Source organism: Lepisosteus platostomus, chromosome 1, assembly GCF_059453375.1.
Source record: "Lepisosteus platostomus isolate fLepPlt1 chromosome 1, fLepPlt1.hap1, whole genome shotgun sequence".
Classification (NCBI taxonomy): domain Eukaryota; kingdom Metazoa; phylum Chordata; class Actinopteri; order Semionotiformes; family Lepisosteidae; genus Lepisosteus; species Lepisosteus platostomus.
The window spans coordinates 36,795,341-36,803,140 of NC_142611.1; positions in this window are offsets into that span (position 1 = coordinate 36,795,341).

The window sequence follows — 7,800 nt, forward strand, 5'->3', positions numbered from 1 at the left end:
GGCAGTCGTGGTGGGTTGGTTGGTTGTAGAAAGATTTAAATGTCTTTACTGTGCCCGTTTTAGTATTGAATATTTATATGGAATTTTACCACTGAAGGGAAATCTTAGTAGCTGAGCATAAAAAGAATAGGAGCATAACACGTGTGAAGACCATAAACGAGATTAATTTTGGAACATAAACATACAGTATTACAGTATGTAAACTGTATATGGCTGGTCTCGGAACTTTAAAGAAAAAATACACACCAGTATTTCATTTCTCCCTAAACATTTTAAGCATCGAAGTCTTTAACTAACATTGCGGGTGGTACTGTGGTCTAGGTGCCTGACCTGAAACCACAGGTTGGGTGTTCAAATCCAGCTGGTGCCGTGACCTTTATTTTAACAAACATTTCTTTGAAAAAATAGAATAGCAATATTATGGACAATTAATTGACAATAAATATAGAAAAGCACATATTAAATTTGGGAAATGTGGTTTTTGTCAAAGCGATGTATCAAAGCGCAAAAAAACCTATTACTTGATTCTTAAGGACAACTGGTCCCGCCAGGGATTAAAAAAAACATGCAATCGCGTATCTAAAGAAATAACAGTATAACTATGTTCATGCACAAACAGTAGCATGTTACATTATTAGTTTGGGTGTCTCCTCTTGCCAGAAAGCTCTAAATTAGCTTTTTGAGTGTGGTTTTTGACGTTTTTTCTAATTACAACCCATAAATAAAGCTGATACTGTTTAGACTTTTAATTATTTTAAACTGTATAACAGCAGCACAATGCACAATGCAACGTAAATCACTACCTTTGTCTTCTGCGTAAAAATGTTCACCTCTCTGTCCAGCAAATTAATGTATTAATGGTTTTTAATTACCATACTTTTATGGTACATGACTTTGCTAAAATGTATTTAAAAATAAAAACAATTACAAACGCCAGCAGAGAGAGAGAAGTGTCTAGGGGTAAAGGGGTGTAACATTTAGGATAATTCTTTTGGAAGCAGGGGGGTTTTGGTGAGGGACTAGGAAGCGTGATAAGGGTAAGGAACTAGAGTGGTGCCAAAGAAAAGAAAATAAACTAAATGGAGCTGGCTAGGACAGTGAGGGAAAGCGAATCTGACTACAATAGAAAACCCGAAACACACGGTCTTCGGCGTCTTCAACACCCAAGCTAACCTGCACTGACTACCCAAAACCATACAAGACAAATGGCACTCACCCGTACTAAACTAGTGTACTAATACAAAATCAACTAAGTGTGTAAAGTGTACCCCAACAACCTAAACTAACCTTATATACAAAAGTTCACACACAAACACAAGTGAACCAGGAATACAAATAAGGGAAAACAATAGCAATCAACAGGAGAAGGGTACAAAAGAACACAAAAGTTGAACATGTAACACTGGGGCAAGGTATTGACAAAACAAGGATGAACACACAAACAAACCAAAGTACAAAGAAACTAACAGAAAACCGCCAAAGCCAAAGCCAAAGCCAAAGCCAAAGCCAAAGCCAAAGCCAAAGCCAAAGCCAAAGCCAAAGCCAAAGCCAAAGCCAAAGCCAAAGCCAAAGCCAAAGCCAAAGCCAAAGCCAAAGCCAAAGCCAAAGCCAAAGCCAAAGCCAAAGCCAAAGCCAAAGCCAAAGCCAAAGCCAAAGCCAAAGCCAAAGCCAAAGCCAAAGCCAAAGCCAAAGCCAAAGCCAAAGCCAAAGCCAAAGCCAAAGCCAAAGCCAAAGCCAAAGCCAAAGCCAAAGCCAAACGAAAGGCTTCTCCTTGCTGAAAACCTCCATGTTATATAGTGAATAAAATGTGTTCTTATTGGCTGAGAGCTGATTGATGATGACATCATATTGAAACAGTGGTGTGATGGTTAGCCAATGGGGAAGGGAGAACAATCAAGGGTCAGCAGTGTGGACATAACAGAAAAAACACACACAGAACACACACTGGGACGTAACAGAGACACGCACAGTTTTTCATTGTCAAAAAGTAATCATTTTTTACTTAGTCAGCACCCAGACAAATGCAAACGCATTTTTAATAAAATGTTTTTATTCATTCTTAATCAGACTCACATTCCCGAATGTCCCCCGCCCCGCTCAACAATCCTAGGAAGAACACAAAACAGCCTGTTAATAAAATTGTTGCTATTTTGTTTGGTCAGTTCTCCCTCCCAGAATTTGTAGATTGCATTGATCAGTTCTTGCTTTGTGCTGGGTTTAGCAGTTTTCCAAACATAGTCTTTCAGTGAATGCCTTCTAGATATACTCCCCCAGACGTGAACCTTCAGTGGATGTTTGGGTTTTGGCTTGTCCACATATCTCCTCTTTTTACAAAATGACATTATTGAAAACGTGTCTCTGCCTACTGCAACTCGAACACGGAATGGTTAAAGATTGCGACATGTCAGGCACTCAGAGGTGGGGGGTGCGTCTTTCTGCCTCCATAACATTAGCAAGTAAAAACAAAAATTGCGTTGAAAAGCCGGGCGTAACAATTGTTTCCTTTTTCTGATCTGTTTGGATACTCCTCTCACCTGCCCTGTTCTTTGTTTTCTTGTTATTTGCTGTGTATGCCTGCTGCGATCCACTCCTGCCCTCACACCTAAAGAAGACTATTTTAAATTTCTTTGTGCGGTCCATAGTGCAATTAACCCTTGCTAATAAATTTCCGGCCTTTTGAAAATCTGTGTTGTCCTTTGAAATCGAGATGATCTCTGGTTCTTTGACAAAACAAGGCTCACCAGATAATGTGAAAAAGACATGAATCGAAACCTGTTGTAGCTTTTAAAGTCATGCAATGTGTAAGTAGGAACACATCATTATATCTTATATATAAAAAATACATAATATAGCTCCCAAACAAACGCAAACGTGTTTTTAATAAAATGTTTTTATTCATTTATAATCTAACTTGCATAACTCACATTCCCGAGTGCCCCTCATCCCGTCTAACAATTTTAGGAAGACTAAGGAAGTTGTCATCTGTTGTTGAAGCTCTGTGAGCTCGATGACTTTGAGACCACTTATTATAATAATAATAATAATAATAATAATAATAATAATAATTGCTTACACTTATATAGCGCTTTTTCTGGACACTCCACTCAAAGCGCTTTACAGGTAATGGGGACTCCCCTCCACCACCACCAATGTGCAGCAGCCATCTGGATGATGCGACGGCAGCCATAGTGCGCCAGAACGCTCACCACACATCAGCTATCAGTGGGGAGGAGAGCAGAGTAATGAAGCCAATTCACATTATCCCAAGTTATTTGAATCACCACAATTAAAATAGAGAAAAAAGAGCTGACTGACAAGATTTAAGATGTGGCTGTCAATGTTAGATTAAAAAAAAACACATTGCCCGACAATAGTTAAATTGCTTGAAAAATAATGTTATTTTGAGAGACTGGATAAGTAATTCAAGTGTTTTTAACTTCCTGAAAAACAAGTCATAATTTAACAATATGTGCAAATGTTTTATGATATGTCGCTGTTGTGAATGTCTGGAGAGTGTATGTTATTTGCGTGTCCTGACTGGTGGAGCTCATCCAGTTGTGTCTGGAGACACAGGCCAGCGTATCAGCCAGGGTATCGGCTCGTTTCCCCCTCCCGCCCCTCTCTGTGTACAGTAGAGCCTCCTGTCCTGGCTGGTGGAGCTCATACAGCTGTGTCTGGAGAGAATCCAGGGTATCAGCTTCAACCACACAGCTGGGTAGCTTGTTCCCCCCTCCCACCCCTCTCTGTGTACAGTATTGCCTCCTGTCCTGACTGGTGGAGATCATACAGCTGTGTCTGGAGAGAATCCAGGGTATCAGCTTATGAGCACTCTGTGATTAAATTAATTCTCATTACATTATCATTCCCACTGTGCATAACAAGGAAGCTTAATAAACATAGGGTGGTTTAATGACAATCTATTGTATATCTCATGGCTAATGAAGTGGAAATCTAATAAGTAAATTGATTTTTATAAATGTAGAGAAATATATTGGTGCTTTTAGATAATATATTTCAAGGATGTAACTGCTGTGCTACAGTGCGTGCAGAATTTTAGAAAACAGTTCGTCAACAAAGTAGACTGTTTAGGTTTGTTTAGAAGACAATGTACCAAAACAATATATGCTGTCTGGGTCATTAGAATTAGCTGAAAGTAACTGATAAGCTTTGAATAACAAATCTAGTTTTTCTTCTCTCGCTCTATGATGTAATCTGTTTTCTCTTAGAGAAAGGGGAAGTTTTAGAAGGGACCAAGTGCTGAACTTTTTTACAGCGCAACGTCTTATAAAAACCCTGTACTGCTTGTAACAAATTGAGTCTCTGGTTGCACTTTGTGAAGTGGCAGCAGGGCTCCCAATATTGCAATATTGAAATAAAGACCTTACTCAGGTGAGAACTCTCTCTTGTGGCTTCCTTGATAGTTATGTTTCCATGACACTAATTAGTCAAGTCTACCAGAAATAAAAAACATCGACTTTATTTAAACCCAAGCGAAAGTATTAATGGTTTTTAATTACCATACTTTTATGGTACATGACTTTGCTAAAATGTATTAAAAAATAAAAACGATTGCAATTGGCACGCTTGTAGCTTTTTCACGAAACCTCCAATAGTAACAAAATTCTTGCGTTGTACAGCTTTCAGCTAAATATACAGTATTTATCGCTTATGCCTGAAATTGGAGCTGCTGACTTATGTGGTGATTCATAGCCGTTCAGGGACGCCAAATATGTAAGAAAACCGGCTCAGGGATGCCAAATATGTAACTTTGCCATAGCCAAAAGGTAATGTAGTGGCTCTCTGAAGGCACCAGTTCTGTAGGGTTTGGGCATGTACTGAGACAATTATTAATTGTAGCAGTAAATCACAAAGTTGATTCTTTTGATGGCTTTAGAGTCCAACCATGCGACATAACTCAAACAACGCACACACACAGGTACTAATACACGAGGATACATGTATTAATACATAGAATATGCCTTAAACCTAACAGATCTTATCGAGAGGGTTATCAGAATACAAAAGGTATATATTCAGTCAGTTACAAAGTGTTACACATATCAAGAGGACATACATTCAGTATATCATTCATTTAGACCGTTTCATAAATGAACTTGGTTATAACTTCTACATTAGATACTCGAAACAAGTACATAACTCTTAGGAATTAAATTGATATCAACTGGTTGGGATTCTCGAGCTGTAATGCATTGAAGTTGAATACTCATCCAATTTCTGGGGATTCAGATCTCCTGCGGGCACAAAGAAACAGTTGCAGGCTGTTGCTGTCCAATCCGCGCTCTCTGGCTCGGTGCCAGGCTGTGCTGTGCGGCTTGCGACCGTGCGCTGCTGATGTTCACTGTTGGCTTTAACTAGCAAAGTTTGTGCACAGGAGAAAAGATGACTGTGGGTCCCAGCAAGTCAGGAAGAGGACCGGTTCGTTCCTGATGAAGAGCTAGTTCTGAATAGTGATTCAGCTGTCCACAGTTCCGACCTGTTCACGAGGCCTGCTGCTGGTGCTAACCTCGGGTGGATCCTCTGGTTATTCTCTGGCAACCTCCGCTCTAGACTCTTAGAACAAAGGAAAGTTCTGGCACTCGGACAGACTGGCCGTTCCGTGGTTGTCCGGGCTGAGTCTCAGGATGGTCAGGAGGCGCTGCGAGAATGTCCTGCCCTTGGGAGCCTTCTGCTCCTGGGCCGTCCTGCCCTGGAATTCTCCTTTGAATTCCCTTTAGAACAGTCCACAGAATCCTCTCCAGAATCTTACTGAATCTCCTTCTGAATCTTGCTGAATCTCTGAATCTGATTCTCTCAGGCTCTCTGTGTTGCCTGTTTTTACCTGGAGGAACTTCAGCTCATTGATTGGCTGAAAGTTCCATGGGCATCAGAGTCCCACGTGGGTTACTCGGCCCTACCAGTCCCTGATTGGTTGATCAAGGTGAGATATGAGTCACTTAGTCCTGACACTTAGTAATGCAGTCCAGATGTCCAACTGGCACTCCCTAGACAGATAGGCGCCAATGGATGACCATTGATCATGATAGCCAGGCTTAGCTAAGTGCATCCCCCTTTGGGAGCTGTCCTAGGACCTTAAATCACCCTGGGAATAGGCTCTCTGTGGCTGCACCACAGAGATGAACAGAGAAATGGGGCCTCATTTGGGAAGCTCAGAAACACTTAATTCTGCCTTATTAATAAGCCTCGCCGCTACATATCCCCCCTTTTTGAAGGTCACGAGGTCCCGAGGCATTGTTGCCTTCAAAACAAAACAGAGTTAAGTGATGTCCCTTGCCATTAGAACATTAATCTTAAATGTCTACATTACTCCTCGAGAATTCATACCGGAACCAGCATTGGATACAAACAGGATGAATAACATCGGGAGTATGTATAAACACGGTAGGAGACATTATCTAAGTCTAGGAATTACACATCAGGAAGTTCACTGTCAATATCTGATACCTCTGTAGTAGATATTTGGGGAGAAGTCACTTCCTTTCTTTTGACGTGCTACCTTTGACTCATTCATGCTACCCAGAGTACATCTTGATGCGAGAGTACAGCATTCAGAGTACACTGTCAGTCATGATCCAGCTACCAGGCAGTAGTGTTACAATAACAACAGTTCCTGTTCCCAGCCCCCCGAGAAACCACAACACCTGTGTTGGGCATCTGCTAGGGTGATTTGGAGGTTTGTTCCATTAAAGCAAACTAACTACCTGTACCTCTTCAGGGCTTACTGTTTCTTGGATTTCTATCCAATTCAATAGTGTGGCACCTGAAGGCATCCATGACCTCAGGTTTGGTCTTATATTGTCTGGTTCCAGACCGTACAGTGTTAAGTTCAAGCTGTACTATGGCCTCCTCGGGAACTTACAGGAAAACTGTTTGATTAGGTAGCTGCATTGTGGTAGCTGTATCATGCCTGTCACAAGTCATAGTGACAGTTAAATGTGGTGTGCCTACCAGCCATTTACTTCCCACCTGCTCTTCATGGGGTTCATTAACCTCCCTCTGCCCGTTAGTAGCTTTACACCCTTCATTGGTGAATCGTTTAGACACAGCCAATGGATAGCTTTGGTAGCCATACCCATCTCAAGATTTGGAACCGAATTCAACCTTGGATTGCCTTCTGGGTGAGCTATGAGAGATGGGGTTAATGTCACATACTCCTCTACTGAGAAGAGTGGAATCAAGTGGGTTCGGATTTGTGCCATGGCTAGACTGGCTACAGTGGCACCAAGCTCCCTTAACAGGTCTTGTGTCAACATTCTGGCCTGTTGCACACAACCATAAATCCATTGTATAACACCAACAATCATGTCCACTGGTTGGGGAATAAGGTTTAACCCTGTTGCATAGGAAGTTGCCTGTAGGGTTTTCCCTAAGCTTTCCAACTTTTGCTGCTGTCGATACAGTCTGTCACTACCCTCTGGCCTCTCTGACACCTGCCTTCTTGGGGCAGTCAGGGTGAGAGTGCCAGTAGCACACAAACCTATCAGAAATAGCAAACGTGCAACAGTGGCGGCAGCAATCAGTCCCCCCAAAGGTCTTTTCGGGTGGCTGATCCCAGTCATCTCCTTCTGAGTGACTGTTGCCTTTCTAAGCTGGCGCAGCGTGTACATGGTGTCTTTCTCAGTATGCCATGTGGCATCTTGGGCACCAACATCCTGGAAATCTGGGGAGATCTGACGCAGCTGCTGATGCTGCTCTTCCTTTTCCAGGGCATCTGCTTTTTCGATTTGTTCATGCCTGTGCTCTAGGAACCCTGCAGGGGGCGGTGCAGCGGTGGAGCATGCC